The sequence below is a fragment of the Triplophysa rosa genome, linkage group LG19, assembly GCF_024868665.1.
Source record: "Triplophysa rosa linkage group LG19, Trosa_1v2, whole genome shotgun sequence".
Classification (NCBI taxonomy): domain Eukaryota; kingdom Metazoa; phylum Chordata; class Actinopteri; order Cypriniformes; family Nemacheilidae; genus Triplophysa; species Triplophysa rosa.
In genome coordinates, this window is record NC_079908.1 from 615,832 (window position 1) to 623,296 (window position 7,465).

Below are 7,465 nucleotides of genomic sequence, written 5' to 3' on the forward strand. Positions count from 1 at the left end.
TAATTACGCAGCTGCCCGTCATTAGCCATCACGTCACCTGGCCTATCAAATCAAGAGCGAGCTCTATAAATAGTTAAATCGCCTCACCTCCTTTCACTCTACATTTTCACAGTATGCACCTTCTCCCAAATCCACTCCACCATGGAAAGCAGGCGACTAGACCAGTCGGGTCCGCAGCGTCATGCTCCCACGGCCCGAGAAAAACGATTACTACAGCACTGCTATGAAGAGGCGCCGGTCCTCAAGCCGAAATAGCAGGCATTATGCTAGTCTGGGCCGCGTCCCAGATCATGCCGACGCCAGACGCCAGCCTCCAACCTTCTCCTGGCTCATCCGAGTCCCACACCTCTCCCGGTGGTACGCCATTCCACAGCCGCCTAGGCATCGTGAGCACATGCTTGCCAGCGGCAACCACGTTCACGCAACCTTCTGCCTATCCCTCTATCAATTTCCTCCCTGGTCGCTGGCCCACAGCCCTACTGCCAAATGTTAGCGCGAGGCTGCCTCCGCTAGTGGTGCGGGCCCAGACGCTTTTCATTCCCTCTCTCCACTCTTCCCTTCCTTCCGCCTTAGCTCAAGGAGCCCACGTTAGCGTGAGGATGCCTCCGCTAGTCGTGCAGGCCCAGGTGCCTTTCATTCCCTCTCTCTCTCCCCAGTTCCATTCCTTACACCTTAGCTCCAGGAGCCGACGCCAGCGTGAGAATGCCTCCGCTAGCCATGCAGGCAAAGGCGCCTTTCATCCCCTCTCTACATTTTCACAGCAGCGCTGCCCCTAAAGACGCACACGCAAACACAACAGCTCGCTTGCTTTACACGACCAAACTACGCGCTATTCGTCCTCCGAAGTTGCTCGTTTCAACAAACGATTCCTAAATTGGTAAACTAAAGAAGGTTTTCGTCAGTACTGAGGCGGATACAAGGTATTTAAAGGGAATTGATCGCCATATTCCATCCCAATTGGGCAATCGGCATGCCAGAGTTATTATGCTATAACTGTTTTCTCTGGTAGCTTAAACAACAACGTCAGTTCGCACGAAATGGCTGTATTTCGTTCTGCGAAGTGAACCCAATCATCTTGGGTGAAACAATTCTTTCAGTTGTTCCATCCATTCTCTTTTATCAACTCGATTGTCATTACTGATACTGTTGCCATTTGTTTTCGTACATAAGGCATTCATATAAACTGTGTTTACTCGTGTTTGAGCCTCCGCTGATCATGCCGGGTTCATATTCCTGAACAACGACACAACTTGCTGGTTAACCACCATAGTAAGATGCTTCGTTTGAAAAATTAACTAGCTACCCAGGACTGTTTCCTGGAAATTACCTTGTTGCTCATCTGTCGTTTGAACCACGCTGGTCAACAACATAGTTGTTAATACCGTCTTCTAATTAATCTGTTCAGAACGATTTAACTCAACTCAACTTTATTTATATAGCGCTTTTTACAATTTTCATTGTTACAAAGCAGCTGTACATGAGACATATTGACTATAAGCAAAATAATTAAAGTTGTACCTGCAAAAACAAGAAAAAGTTGAAAACACAGAAGACAGACATACCCACATACAAAACACTCCACACACACAATTTAACGTCATATTATTGATGTAAATAACGTATGCTGCATCTGGAAAAACTATTTTGCCATCGTATTCTTGCTCTGGTGTTTTATTTCACAATACCCAATTCATTCATAAGTTTCATCCTATGTCACTACGGCCAGGGATTCCCCAGGGTCCTAGATCACACTGGCTTAGTCGCATGCGTACTTTCCAAAAAGATTTCTTGACTATTTGAATTAAAGATACAGTTTGTAACTTTTTGCAGGAAAATATCCAAAAAGGCCATTAGGCCAGTGTTACATATTTTGTTCATTTAAGTACCTACAATATCTCAAATGTTTCCAACCATTTGCAAATTGTGAGAAAATTGTCATTTTAACCAGTGACACGGGGCCGTGTCTGGCAGTCGCCTGTCAATGGCGTCATATCCGCGTTACCAAAGACACTGGATGGTAAGCCTGCAACCTTTATAACACATTCTCTGGCGTTACCCTTGGTTTCTGCTTTTACTGCCGTAGAAACCATGACAACACAGTCTCGTGGACAAACGTGAAAGTATTTGTTTGTATTGTCCATCAAGCAACTATCTTGTTTTGCGCAGTCTTTATGGAGCACAATTATTCTTTACTGTTTGCAGCTGGTTCTGTCAACAATGACTTTTTACTAGACAGAGACGCTGATCTTGCATGTGTTTTACTAGACAGGTGAGCAACTGTTTAGATTCCTTTACAGACAGAAAACATACGATAATTATATCGATAACAAGGTAAGTCTTAGTGTTTGAATGTCTTTTTAATTTATTACGAGTGTCATGTATATTTACGAACAAGCAGTTACCATTTTAAGATCATCTGACTAAATTGTAATATATACATCTTATGAATTACATCTAATTCACTATGATGAAATGAAATCCTGTCATCAAACGCAACATTTATTAAACTTTATTACTTCACATAAACCATAAACGTGATTTCTTATTCACACCTGATTGATTATTAGCGGTGGAGTTGAAGACGACAGTTCCCATTATTCCACGCTCCTTCACAGCGTCATCAAACTATCCTGTTGTCGTCGTTTTGAACATATCTGTTTTGAATTATGCCATTACTACTTTTCCCTGGTTGTTCCTCTGTTGTCTGTTGTTGATCGCGGAATGGGACCTGGGGGTTGGACCTGCACGGTTTCGGCGGGTGGGGCTTCCTGGGTCGCGGCTCGTGGGCTCTCCCTGTTCTTCGTGGACGTTGCTCGGTGGCTTTGGTCGGGGTCACTGAGTGCAGCTATGACACGTCAGAGGAGATCTGGCCCTCCCGGCTGAGCCTGGTTTCTCCCGAGGTTTTTTTTTCTCCATTATTCATCATTGGAGTTTGGGTTCCTCGCCACAGCAGAGCAGTGCAGTGTTGGCTTGCTCACCGGGAGACTGCATTTATTTATTTATTCATTTATTTATTAGATATTATTTATTATAATGATCTTGCTTGGTCTATAAACACCATGCACTGTGCTGTGTTTTACCTTTCTGTGTTTTTCTTATTTGCTCCTGTAAAGCTGCTTTGGAACAATGCACATTGTGAAAAGCGCTATATAAATAAAATTGAATTGAATTGAATTGAATGTGTGCCCTCTAGCAGTGGATCCTGCGCCTTTAATCAAATGTTTTTAATTACAATTGAAATGAATTAATTGAATTGGTATACATTCAGAATGATGAATAAAGAATGCACTACACGTTGCTTGCTTATTTTGCTTAAAAGCACGATGCATGCAAGCCTACATGTCATAACATCAAGATCTATGCTTCTAACCACAGCTCTAGACCTGTAGTTCCAACCATGCAACTTGCTATGCTGCTTGCGATTGAGCATTGGAACGATGGTTTCGGAAAACACTTAAATCTTTGTACCATGCTGAAATTATGATACTTGCGGCCATTGTTGGCTAACGATGCTTTTGGGAAACGTACCCCTGATAGGCAAAGCAGGACAACCTCTCTATTTCCGGAAATTATCTTTAGCCTATCCTCTGTCCACTCCGCATCGCCACTGCTGTGCTGGAGCATGAGATGTCAGGCACACTTTCTCAGCGTTCATTCAGTGAGTGGCAGCGAGCAGAACATAGGCTTACTGGAGAATAGTAAACATAAACGGTGCTTCCAAGAGTAACTGCCGGTTAACTACAACCTGTCCATACCATGTATTCAGCGTGCATAAGTTTTCTACATAGTGTGCCATTACCACTCACGTCTCGCTCAAATCAACTCATGCAGTCGTTACACCTAAACGACAGAAACAGTGGAATGTATCAGTATTTCCGACAATGCCGTATGCGTAAGATCTCTTTCGTCTCATGTCTGCTCAACCCATACACAGTCGCATCTCAGACATATGAACGCAGACACAAACTAAAACACCGTGGATGTAAATCGCATTTGGCACATACAGATGCGTGCAGCAATTTGATGACATACATCATTTTATTGCATACCCGATAACGTTTGGGTAACAGCGACACACCCACTCTCCGCGTCTCTCATCACAGCCTAGTGGTTAGGGGTCTCCAACCCTGATCCTGGTGAGCTACTGTCCTGAAAATTTCAGCTCCAACCCCAATCAAACACACCTGGACCATCTAATCAAGATGTTCAGAGTTGCTTGATAATTACAGACAGGTGTGCTGAAGCAGGGTTGGAGCTGCAGTTTGCAGGATGGTAGCTCACCAGGAACAGGGTTGGAGATCCCTGGGTTAGAGAATCGGACCCGTGACCAGAAGGTCAACGCCGACTAGCAAAAACCGAGGTGCCCTCGAGCAAGGCACCTTACCCCACTTGCTATCTATCTGTATTTCCACACTGCCGCAGCAGTGACGCCCCAGCGGGATTTCCCACTGCCGCAGCAGTGTCGCTCCAGCAGGAGCCTTTATCTGTATTTCCCACTGCCACAGCAGTGTCGCTCCAGCAGAAGCCTTTATCTGTATTTCCCACTACCGCAGCCGTGTCGCTCCAGCAGGAGCCTTTATCTGTATTTCTCACTTCCGCAGGAGTCGCTCCAGCAGGAGCCTTTATCTGTATTTCCCACTGCTGCAGCAGGAGGCTTTATCTGTATTTCCCACTGCCACAGCGGTGCAGCTCCCGCAGGAGCCTTTATCTGTATTTCTCACTGCCACAGCAGTCTCACTCCAGCAGGAGCCTTTATCTGTACTTCACACTGCTGCAGCAGTGTCTCTACCCTAAGCTATCTGTCTTCTCCTAATTTTCTTTCAGAAGCAGTAACCACGCAGGAGCCATTCCCTTTCCAGAGGCCTCTGCCGCAACTCTACTCCAAGCGTCGGCCAGCAACTCTCCGGCCTCAAGCTCAGCTATGTTTTGGGGGCCATTAACACCTAGCCTTGGCTGCTGTCCCGCGCTAGTTGCATCTTTTTAGGGGAAGCGCTCTGGGCTCGGACAAACACAGAGATCGGAGCCCTCTCCCCGGACAAGGGGGAGTGCTCTGGGTTCGGGAAAGAATACCGACCTCAGAGCCCTCTCCCTGGACAGCACGGCAAATACGCATACAATATTCTCCGCTTACTTAATTGCGCCTATTTAATTATTTGCTAAGGCGAACTTGTGAAATAGACGAGGTGTGTGTGCTCATGACTTTGAGTCTTATAAGATGTTAGAGAGGAGGGAACGAGAACGAGATCCTTGAACGGATCGCATGCAGCAGATCGACCAGAGGGAAAGCCAGTACTCTCAAGGCAAAATCTCAGGCCGGAGCAGAGGGCGAAGGGTCTCAGCCAGATCTGAATACCAGATTCAACAGATCTGAATACCAGCTCACACTTCCTACTGAATGTTCATGCATAAAAAGCAGCGATAGCCGTGACAACATATATAAGCCTTCTCCGCTATGTGGGCGGTCATCCGGCATGGCTTAGACGGCAGCCCAGCCTCAGACCGCAGAGAAGACGAGGACGGGCACAGGTGCGCTGCAATCGCCTGCTCAACGGGGGAGAATGCGCACATAGATGGCCGATCCTGAAGCATGGGTGCGTGCCGACTGGGGCGCAGACCACGTTTTCATGACCTCCTCATGAACATCGGGCAAAAAAAGGACCTGCGTTTCTTTTGGCCGGCGTTGCAGTGGCCCATCTGCAGAAACCACGTGTCCAGCTTACTCCTCGCCAGCTCGTTGGGGGAGTCGAACTCGAGGCCGAGGTCTTGCACAGTCTTGGTGAGGACACGGACGAGCTCTTCGTGAAGCGCAGGGGGGGCATCCCACTCCGCTCGCTCCCTCTCAGACTCTGACAGATCCCTGTCCGAAGCTGCCAGCGACATGAGCTCATCCTCATCCCTCTACGTGCCAAACCGGACTACCTCTGTGGCGTCATCCACGGGACGGAGGCGCTCATCAGCGAAGAAGACTGGAGACCCGGGGGGCTGAGAGTGCTGAATGCTATCTAACAAAATCTCTGATGGCGGCGACTCTCCGAGCCTTCAGCACCCGCACCGGAAGGTCCTCGAAGTGCGGGCAGTTAGACTCGGAGAGAGCCGTCTCCGCATGGGCCAGACCCAGGCAGAGCACGCAGTGTCCATGCGTCTCCTGTGGTTCGATGGGCCCGGAACATAAGGCACACACGGGCATGCTGGAACACACGAGCAGAAGGATCCTAGTTTTTCCTCTTCTCCTGGGTGTATCTGCAACAGCATGCAAAGGTAATTGAAGGAGAAAGATTCTGAGGGTATGCTGTCCAGACCGTGTACTATATAGGGGGGTGGCCATGCCCCTAAGTGCCGTCTTGACTGACATTGGCCAGTTCCATTTTCATTTCTAATGGCGTTGTTCAATAAGGCTTCAGTATAGGTTTGGAGAAGGGGATTCCCCTATCTTTTCACGCAATGTTGAGAGACCTCTCTCGAAAGGGAACCCAGCCAAACAACTCCAGGAATTAATTTCCCTTCAAAGAAATTCAATCACCCGCTCACTTCAAATATCCCCTATATAGTAGACCTGTCAACCCTCCAGTTTTATCTGGGATTCTCCTGTATTTTACTATTTTAATCCGGCTGTCATCTCGTTTAAATATTTTCTTGTATTTCTCACGTATTTTTAAGTTTTCTATACAAATATTTCACTGGCAATATTTGATGTTTGCTACTTTCACCTCCGGTAAAGCAGGTGGCAGAATATAGAACATGTAAAAAATACAGAACTCAAACTGCACCTGCTGAAGGAAAAGTCACATTTGTAATTCATAAAGAATGTCTTATTTCAGAATATTAACAACAGGGCCGGATTATCCAATGGGCATTATGGGCACAGGCCCAGGGGCCCATGCGCGCTTGGGGCCCAGGCAAGGGAAAACATTTTCACATAACAGCGTTTACGCCATATTCATTCTGCCGTGCGCTTCTCTCTCCCGCACATGGAGGTGCACACACAAAACAGTGCTTCTAAATTAGGAAGTCTGTCTTTTGATTTAATCACTTTTACGAGCCCTCCAGCGGCTTTTGTTTAGAAGAAGCGCATAGCGACAAATCTAGCGACTTTTTGGATAAACCTTAGCTTTCATTCAGTGGGAAAATGTCGCCAGTGCTGCCCCGCGAGCGCGAGGTCTCTCTTTCCCGGCAGGAAGCAGCAGCACCATACGACAGGTAACTCGTGAATAAAATGAGTACAAAAGAGCGTTTCCAACAACCTGTCACTAGCCGGGTTTCCATCCAAAATTGCCAATTTAGCTTATGCGCAAAATTGGAATATCGCATAAAACATTTGCGAATAAGCACCGTTTCCATCCAACTAGTCAACCGTCACTTCCTAATAAACTGGCACTAAATATCAGTAAGAAAAGTAAGAGAAGCCACTGAATATAATAGTTTTCATATATAATAATACTTGCGCAAACAGACGATTAGAAAACTC

General features: G+C 46.7%; 1 protein-coding gene across 1 annotated transcript in view; it reads right to left on the minus strand.

The window, feature by feature from the left end:
- stk32a (serine/threonine kinase 32A) overlaps window positions 1–7,465 on the minus strand; it is a 60,072-nt gene that overhangs the window by 2,049 nt on the left and 50,558 nt on the right. The window lies entirely within an intron of this gene.